Source organism: Gigantopelta aegis, chromosome 13, assembly GCF_016097555.1.
Source record: "Gigantopelta aegis isolate Gae_Host chromosome 13, Gae_host_genome, whole genome shotgun sequence".
Taxonomy (NCBI): Eukaryota; Metazoa; Mollusca; class Gastropoda; order Neomphalida; family Peltospiridae; genus Gigantopelta; species Gigantopelta aegis.
Window position 1 is genome coordinate 27,654,259 of NC_054711.1, and position 9,040 is coordinate 27,663,298.

Consider the following 9,040-nt stretch of genomic DNA (forward strand, 5'->3'; position numbering starts at 1 on the left):
CCCTTGTTGCTAATCGGAAAGAGTAGCCCATGAAGTGGCGACAGCGGGTTTCCTCTCAAAATCTGTGTGGTCCTTAACCATATGTCTGACGCCATATAACCGTAAATAAAATGTGTTGAGTGCGTTGCTAAATAAAACATTTCTTTGTTCCCCTCGACTGAGGTTGTTAATGGGGTGTGTTGGATTGAAGCCTTCTCTGATGGGGAAGGATGTAGTCCAATGGTAAAGCACTCGCCTGATATGCAATCGATCTAAGATTGATCCCCGTCAGTGGGCCCATTGAGCTATTTCTCATTCCAGCCAGTGCACCACGATTGGTATATCAAATGCCATGGTATGTGCTGTCCTGTCTGTGAGATGGTGCATATAAAAGATTGCTGCTTACTAATGGAAAAATGTAGCAGATTTCTTCTCTATGACTATATGTCAAAATTATAAAATGTTTGACATCCAATAGCCGATGATTAATAAATATTTGTGCTTTAGTGGTGTCATTAAACAAAACAAGCTTCCAATAGCCGATGATTAATAAATCAATGTTCTCATTTTCCCCATCTGTAAGACTGTGTCAGAATTACCAAATGTTTGACATCCAATAGCCGGTGATTAATAAATCAATGTTCTCATTTTTCCCCTCTGTAAGACTATATGTCAGAATTAACCAATTTTTTACATCCAATAGCCAGCGATCTGTTCTAATGGTGTCGTTAAACAAATTAATTAATTAACAGTAATGTTGAAAGTGAATATTAAATGAATTGATCTGCAACCAAGACATATGGTTAAGGACCACACAGATTTTGAGAGGAAACCCACTGTCGCCACTTCATGGGCTACTCTTTCCATTTAGCAGTAAGGGATCTTTTATTTGCGCTTCCCACAGGCAGGATAGCACAAACCATGGCCTTTGTTGAACCAGTTATGGATCACTGGTCGGTGCAAGTGGTTTACACCTATCCATTGAGCCTTGCGGAACACTCACTCAGGGTTTGGAGTCGGTATCTGGATTAAAAATCTCATGCCTCGACTGGGATCCGAACCCAGTACCTACCAGCCTGTAGACCGATGGCCTAACCACGACGCCACCAAGGCCGGTGTGAGAAGTACCAAATGTTTGACATCCAATAGTCAATGATGTGTTTGTCGTTAAACAAAACAAACTTTAACCTTTCATTCTCTGGTGTTAACCCTTTCAACCAGACAGCTTCAATTTGGATAATAGTAAAAAAAAAAAAAAAAATTAGAGATGAGAGGGTTAAATATAATGATTCCCTTAATCTAGGTTATAATTATACACCTTTACAACCAGCGTGACTTTGACATATTGTTTAATAATGAATCTTTGGACAATACGATAATTCCAACAAACAAAAAAAGATTTCTGGATCACTGTTAATAGTCAGCCGGAAACAGCATACGGGAGAAGTCATTCTTGATAAATAACAAATTGTAAACGGTAGTTCAGTATTGATTGGACGTTGGACGGCTAGATTTGGACGTTGGAGAATAGCCAGGTGCATGTTCCAGTAGAAGTTAATCAGTTATTAGCTAGGGTAGGTCTAGCTGGACAGTTAGATGGGGGTGAGTGTAATGGATTGAGATGTTTCAAAATATCCCTGTTGGAATGTAATTACATGGTAGCTCAAATAGTGGATTATGGTTACTTGTTCTATTTGAACATTAGGATTAGACTTAGAATAAATATTCTGGATTAGACTTAGAATAAATATTCTAGAGTAGACTTAGAATAAATATTCTGGAGTAGACTTAGAATAAATATTCTGGATTAGACTTAGAATAAATATTCTAGAGTAGACTTAGAATAAATATTCTGGAGTAGACTTAGAATAAATATTCTGGAGGAGACTTAGAATAAATATTCTAGAGTAGACTTAGAATAAATATTCTAGAGTAGACTTAGAATAAATATTCTAGAGTAGACTTAGAATAAATATTCTGGATTAGACTTAGAATAAATATTCTAGAGTAGACTTAGAATACATATTCTAGAGTAGACTTAGAATAAATATTCTGGATTAGACTTAGAATAAATATTCTGGAGGAGGCTTAGAATAAATATTCTGGAGGAGGCTTAGAATACATATTCTGGAGTAGACTTAGAATAAATATTCTGGAGTAGACTTAGAATAAATATTCTGGAGTAGACTTAGAATAAATATTCTGGTACTGCATCCAATCCAGAGCTGTTGTCATACTAGGATGAGCCAGTGCCATTTGACTTGTAAATGAAACAGTTGTGGTATGTGCTGTCTATATAGGTTTCATCTCTGTCCTCTCTGTCTTCTTCTTCTTCTTCTTCTGAATTCAAGCTATAGTTGATCATGCTTTAGATTTGGAGTCCGGTTGTGGTGATACAAAACGCTGTCTCTGTCAAGTCTTCTTTGGAACCCCAAAGATTGACAGCCAGTGTTGCTCCATTCGGCCAGTGTTTTATCTTGGCTTCATTGTAGTGGCTTGAGTGGGGCCCTTCAAGGCTGGTGGCCCGGTACCGTACTCCCCTGGTTTTGGTCCATGGGGATGACACCACTTCGATATGTCCATCTGTTTCATGATCATAGAGCTTGGTGCATGTACAGACATTTCCTTTTGGTTTCCACTCTAATGCTGACGCATAGCTTCTGTACTCTGAATTCAGTGGACTTGGTTTTAGTTTGGAGTTTTCCTTCTCCTAGGAGAGTTTCCGTAGTAGGATTCTGAGCCTCTCCAGCTCAGTTTTGATTTTGGAGTTTGCTTCTCCTAGACAGTTGTATTTCTTGACTCACGTCCTCTGTCTGTCTGGTCCATATTAGTCTAGTCTCTACCCTTTGACCAGTCCAGCTTGGGTGACCTTACCAGGAGCTGATACTCCAGCTGGCATAGCTCTCCGAGTCACTGAAACATGCAAGCTACCTCACCACATCAAGGAATGGACCATGAGATAGTCTCTCTGTCTGTCTGTGTCTGTCCATCCATCTGTCGATCCGTCTGTCTGTCCGTCTATCCCAAACATAGTTTTCCAGACCTTTTTTTTTGCAAATCCTGAAGATATTCAGATGACTTTCATGATGATTTACTAGTACCCATTTCTTTTACAGAGTTATGACCCTTGAACTCAGGAGATACAGAAATTTGTTTTCCAGACTTTTTTTTTTACCCAATGCCTCAAGATTAGAGTTGACATTTTGTGTATTGCTTTATCATGTACTGTTACAAATCAGTTTTACCCATTTTTCACACAGTTATGGCCCTTGAATTAATGAGATACAAAAAATTGTTGGACCTGGTAGGGAACATATATTGCTTTAGCAGTACTCTCAGAATGCTTGTTTAATGTGTAGCTGAATTCAGTTTGTCTTTGCCAAACAGAAACAAGGACCCATGAAGCATGCACATTTTTGATGAAATATTTCATCAAATAAAACCTTAATTTGGATGGAGGATGGCAAATGATTGCAGATGCAAAATTGCATTATTATGATCATCATTGTCAAACTTTGGATATGTATTCATATTCCCTTTATAAAGTAATTCCATTGATTTTGTAATAAAAATGTGAAAAATGAAGCAGTTCTTTATAAAGATTTTTAATATGAACTATTGGCGAGGTAACTGACAATGGAAAACTTACCAGTGCATGGACATATGGTATTATGTCCGGCCTTGATCAAGTGCAAATATGCAGAAAATAAACATGGTGACATTAATCGCACTGTGTACAAATACGTGCCTGCTCATATACACACACATATAGGGAGGAATTATAACGTAAAGTCTATTGAATTAGTATTGATTAGTCAGAGTGTTCATCGTCTCACTTGCTCTATAGCCAGTAAAAACAGTTGGACATCATACGCAATTAGAGATGCTTTCATGTTCTGATTATATTTTTTTTGTTAATGAAAAAGAAAGGAATGTGTGTTTATTGACACCCCAGCACATTGTTGATTCAGCACTTACTAGGAATATTTGTTTAATTAACAACACCTCAGCACTTTTGTAACTGACTATTTTGTATTGGTTATTAAGGTGTCAGATGTACTTGTATGATAGCCTAGATGTGATTAAAGAAAGGAATGTTTCTTTACCGACACCCCAGCACATTGTTTAATCAGAATTATTAGGAATATTTATTTAATAACACCTCAGTTTTAACTATGACTATTTTGTGCCATTAAGTGTCATATATACTTGCAGGCAGACAGACAGACAGTTTATTATGTAAAAGCCCAAAATACAATCACTTTACACAATTTAAGAGCATGCGTTACATGATTTAGTCACATAACAGTCTGCCATTTAATTTTATATTATAGTAATAGTAAGGCAGTGCATTTATAAATATTCAGTGTAAAAAAAGTTCACCATTCATTGTCAATCTAAATACATAGTATAAGAATTTTGATAAATTTAGTAAAAAAAAATTGTTTTGAGATGACATCAGATTAATGAAGATAATTGTTAATGGTAGACCAGCATTTACTTTCACAAAGGGTAAAATGTACATATTTCTCAAATAACTATATTTTTTGCATACAAATAATACACAGAGCTGATCTTCAAAAAAAAAACCTAGTTATTATCTTGACAAAAAGTGCATAATCTTCTCTCATATGCAATATTATTAAATCTACCTGTATCTACACACACATGTACACATAAACCAAACCTATTACATCTAAATTTTGATAATGCAATTTGGAATCTCAAGGGGATATTCATGTGTAAATAACATTCAACATTTAATAGAGATTTATACTGGTTATAATAATAGCAAGAATCCGAACCGCTCATATAGGATGCCCATTTTTGTTGTAGAATATCATATAGTCTTTGCTTAAATACATTAATAAACCTACTGATGTCTCCCACATCCTGGCTTATCCATACAAATCCAAAATCAGGTTTGAAAAGAATGTTTTTAATGCCTGTCACCCAAGTAGTATGACCTGTATTATCGAGATTTAAGCATGACATAACTCTTGTCTGGGCAATCTGAAAAGAGGAAGCTGTATTAATTTACATCAGTATTTGATAGCACAAGTCATATAAATAAGTTGGAGAAGAGCTCTTCCACACTCACCTAATACCATATCATTGTTTACCGACTTCCCCACCTTTAAAAGGTGTTTACAAAATTTAATCTGAATGGCTTCTATTACCTAGCTTCTAGTAACACCCCAGATTTCTGACCCATAACTTAGAACTGGTGTTATCATAGTATCAAATATTTTAAAGCTATCAGCTACACTTATACCTCCGACCCTTTTTTGGTATCTAAATAGTGCCAACATGGACTTATTTGCCTGAGCAGCCAGATACTTGCATGATAGCCTAGATGTGCACATTATTTAATCAGCGGTTAGTAGGAATATTTGTTTAACAACACCTCAGCACATTTTTAACTGACGATTTTGTATCAGTTATTAGGTGTCAGATATATGATGGCCTAGATGTGATTACACAACTAAAAATAAAAATAGAATTGAAACATAGTTTTAAAAAAAGCCACTGTTAATTTATATCCTTCTATAAACTGGGGGTGGGATGTAGCCCAGTGGTAAAGTGCTCGCTTGATGCGCGGTCGGTCTGGGATCTATCCCCGTTGATGGGCCACTGAGATATTTCTCGTCCCAGCCTGTGCACAACGACTGGTATATCAGTGGCCATGGTATGTGCGATCCTGTCTGTGGGATGGTGCATATAAAAGATCCCTTGCTATTAATGGAAAAATGTAGCGGGTTTCCTCTCTAAGGCTATATGTCAAAATGACCAAATGTTTAATATCCAATAGGTGATGATTTATAAGTCAATGTGCTCTAGTGGTGTCATTGAACAAAACAATTTTTTTTTCTATAAACTGCTAGTATACAAAGAAAGAAAGAAATGTTTTATTTAACGATGCATTCAACACATTTTATTTATGGTTATATGGCATTACACATATGGTTAAGGATCACACAGATATTGAGAGAGGAATCCTTCTGTCGCCACTTCATGGGCTACTCTTTTCGATTAGCAACAAGGGATCTTTTATATGCACCATCCCACAGACAGGGTAATACATACCATGGCCTTTGATATACCAGTCGTGGTGCACTGGCTGGAGCAAGAAATAGCCCAATGGGCCCACTGACAGAGGTCAACCCCACACCGACCGAGCATCAAGCGAGCACTATACCACAGGGCTACATCCTGCCCCTGCTAGTATACATGCATTATCTACCCTTGTTACAGGTTTTTCCTCAAATCTCACATTCAAGTATTTAACACTTACTGGGTTAAATAGCTGATTATATACACTTGTGTTATGAAATCATTGGCCGTTCATTGAAGGGACATTCCTGAGTTTGCTGCATTGTAAGATGTTTCTGACTAATAAAATAGTTCTACGATTAAACTTATATGTTAAATATATTTTCTTGTTTAGAATATCAGTGTCTGTATATTCAATGTGTTTCTGGTCATCTTAATATTTGTAAGAAGGCCAAACTGGATTTTGTCTTCAAATAATTTCGTATGTATGAAAAAATCTTTTTTTGGAAATAAAATGAAATTTAACCTAGTACAAATATTAGAACGATCAGAAACACGTTTTATATGCAGCCACTAATATTTTATGCAGAAATAAATATATGATATGTAATTACAGTCATGAAAAAGTCTCAGGAATGTCCCTTTAATACCCATTTGTAGCCTGTTAGTATAAACATCAGTAATGCTGCTTTAACACCAGCTGTTTTTTTTTAAATCTCAGATAAATTGTGGGTTTTTATTTTTTTATTTGATGTTTAAGTATTTAACTCACATGAAAATTAATAGCCGATTTATATACAGTGTTTCCAAACTGGTATATCAAAGGCCATGGTATGTACTGACCTGTTTGTGGGAAAGTGCATATAAAAGATCCCTTTCTAAAAGATGTACAGTGAAACCTCTCAAAACCGGACCCTCTGTAAACCAGGAATTCCCTCAAAACCGGACATTTTTCACAGCCCCTTTTTAAATAACTGTACAGAAGAGTTTAGAGGAGTTTCACTGTAGCAGGTTTCCTATCTAAGACTATATGTCAGCATTACTAAATGTTTCACATTCAATAGCCATTGATAATAAATCAATGTGCTCTAGTGGTGTTGCTAAACAAAAACAACCTTAACTTAAACTTACATGCAATCTGTTATTAGATGACCATCGTTCAAATATCACAATATTTAACCTGTTGGTGTGGTCACCACGCTTGTATTGCACCTCTTGTATTGCACCACTAACGAATACCATCAACCCAGCTTATTTCTCCATTGCGATGCCTTCACTTGGATGACACTGTTATAGATCGACAACGTATCATTACCTGCATACACCTGAACAGGGAGAACTTGTGTTATTATACAGTGGGGACTCGTCTGTTGTGGCCCTCACAGCTGGGGGATGTTAAACCCTTGTAATCGGAGGTCTCAGGAGTTTGTATGTGTGTGTGTGTGTGTTTATTTATATGTATATTGGTTACAGAGTTTTTGGTGGATGTGAGATAAGGAGTCTCTAGCAAACTTTAAAGTATGCTGGGAATTTTATCTGCTGTTCCTCGTAGTATCATGCAGTTCAATACGTGATTTTGTCATGGAGATGGTGGAATTTCTGCCTTTGTAACAGCTACCCTCATTCTCAGTTCATTCGACTCGATGGCCAGCCAGTAATTTGTTAAACATATATGTGATAGATTTTAAAGTTTTTCAGGATACATGTAGAAGAATTCTGTGGACACATTGATTCTGGTGTGGTTTTTTGTGTGCTATTTTTCCTTCAGTCATGGTGATGTTAGGATTTCTACATTTACAAATTCTATGTTCGCCCCTGTAGTCTCTTATGAGGCCAGTGTTTGTGAAAGTGTTTTCCATAATAGATTTTTAAATACTTCAGGATATAAGATTTCTATGGACACTGTGATGTTAGTTTTTCGCGGTAATCATGGAAGGCTTCGGATTTCAACCTTTGTCACTTCTACAGTCATGTTTACGGAGACACTGGCAGTATTTTGTTTGTGACATTTCTCCATAATAGTTTTTTTCACCATTGCAGAATATAAGATTTCTTTGAACATTTGTGAGTTCTTCGTTTGGCTCTGCAGACTGGTGTCCATTAATTGTGACAGGTTTTTTTCTTAATAGATTTTTAAGAGTTTCAGGATATAGGATTTCTCTGAACACCTTGGTAATTGTTATTTGTCTTGGGTGACCTGAGCTGTCTTCTGATAACAGTGTTTATGTGCATATCGGCTACACAGGATTCAATTAACTACTGGTATACCAGGGATAGTCTGTCAGATAATCCTGTGATAGATTTCGTGATAGTAAATGTTTGTGTGTTGTTGGGAGTTTGAACATGTTTTGAAGTTAATTTTAAATGGATCTTTATAACTCAAAATAGAAGACAAATTCTCAAATTAATTTTTAATGGATCTTTATAACTCAAAATAGAAGACAAATTCTCAATTAAATTCTAAACGGATCTTAATTACTCAAAACAGAAGACAAATTCTCAATTTGATTCTATATGAATCTTCATTACCCAAAATGGAAGATTTTAATTTTGAAAAATTTGTTACTGACAAGTCTTATAATAATTATTAAAATATTTGTTTTATATTAAACAGATTTTAGCATTCAGAATAGAAGACAAAAATTATTTAAATTTATTATTCTCTCTATGGGCAAGTTTCATAATATAAATGTTCATACTGGACGCAGAACACATTTTGTTTGTGAAGTGATTTCCACTGTTCAGTATATGTTCATGACAGTATCTATCTCCAAGTCTTGAGATTATTTAAACGAAAACTGTCTTGGAGTATTTCAGTTCTAACATCAGTGTTAATGGTTATAATAAGTGTTTGACATTGTAGAATATAAACTCTTCTAAATATGGCCAAACTTCTTAATTACTGCACTTTTAAAGAGATGTAAATATTTTCAAAAAATATGTCACAGTTTTTGTTGGATGCATTTAACATATCCTAAGCTGTGTTCTTTAAGCAAAATCTAAATGT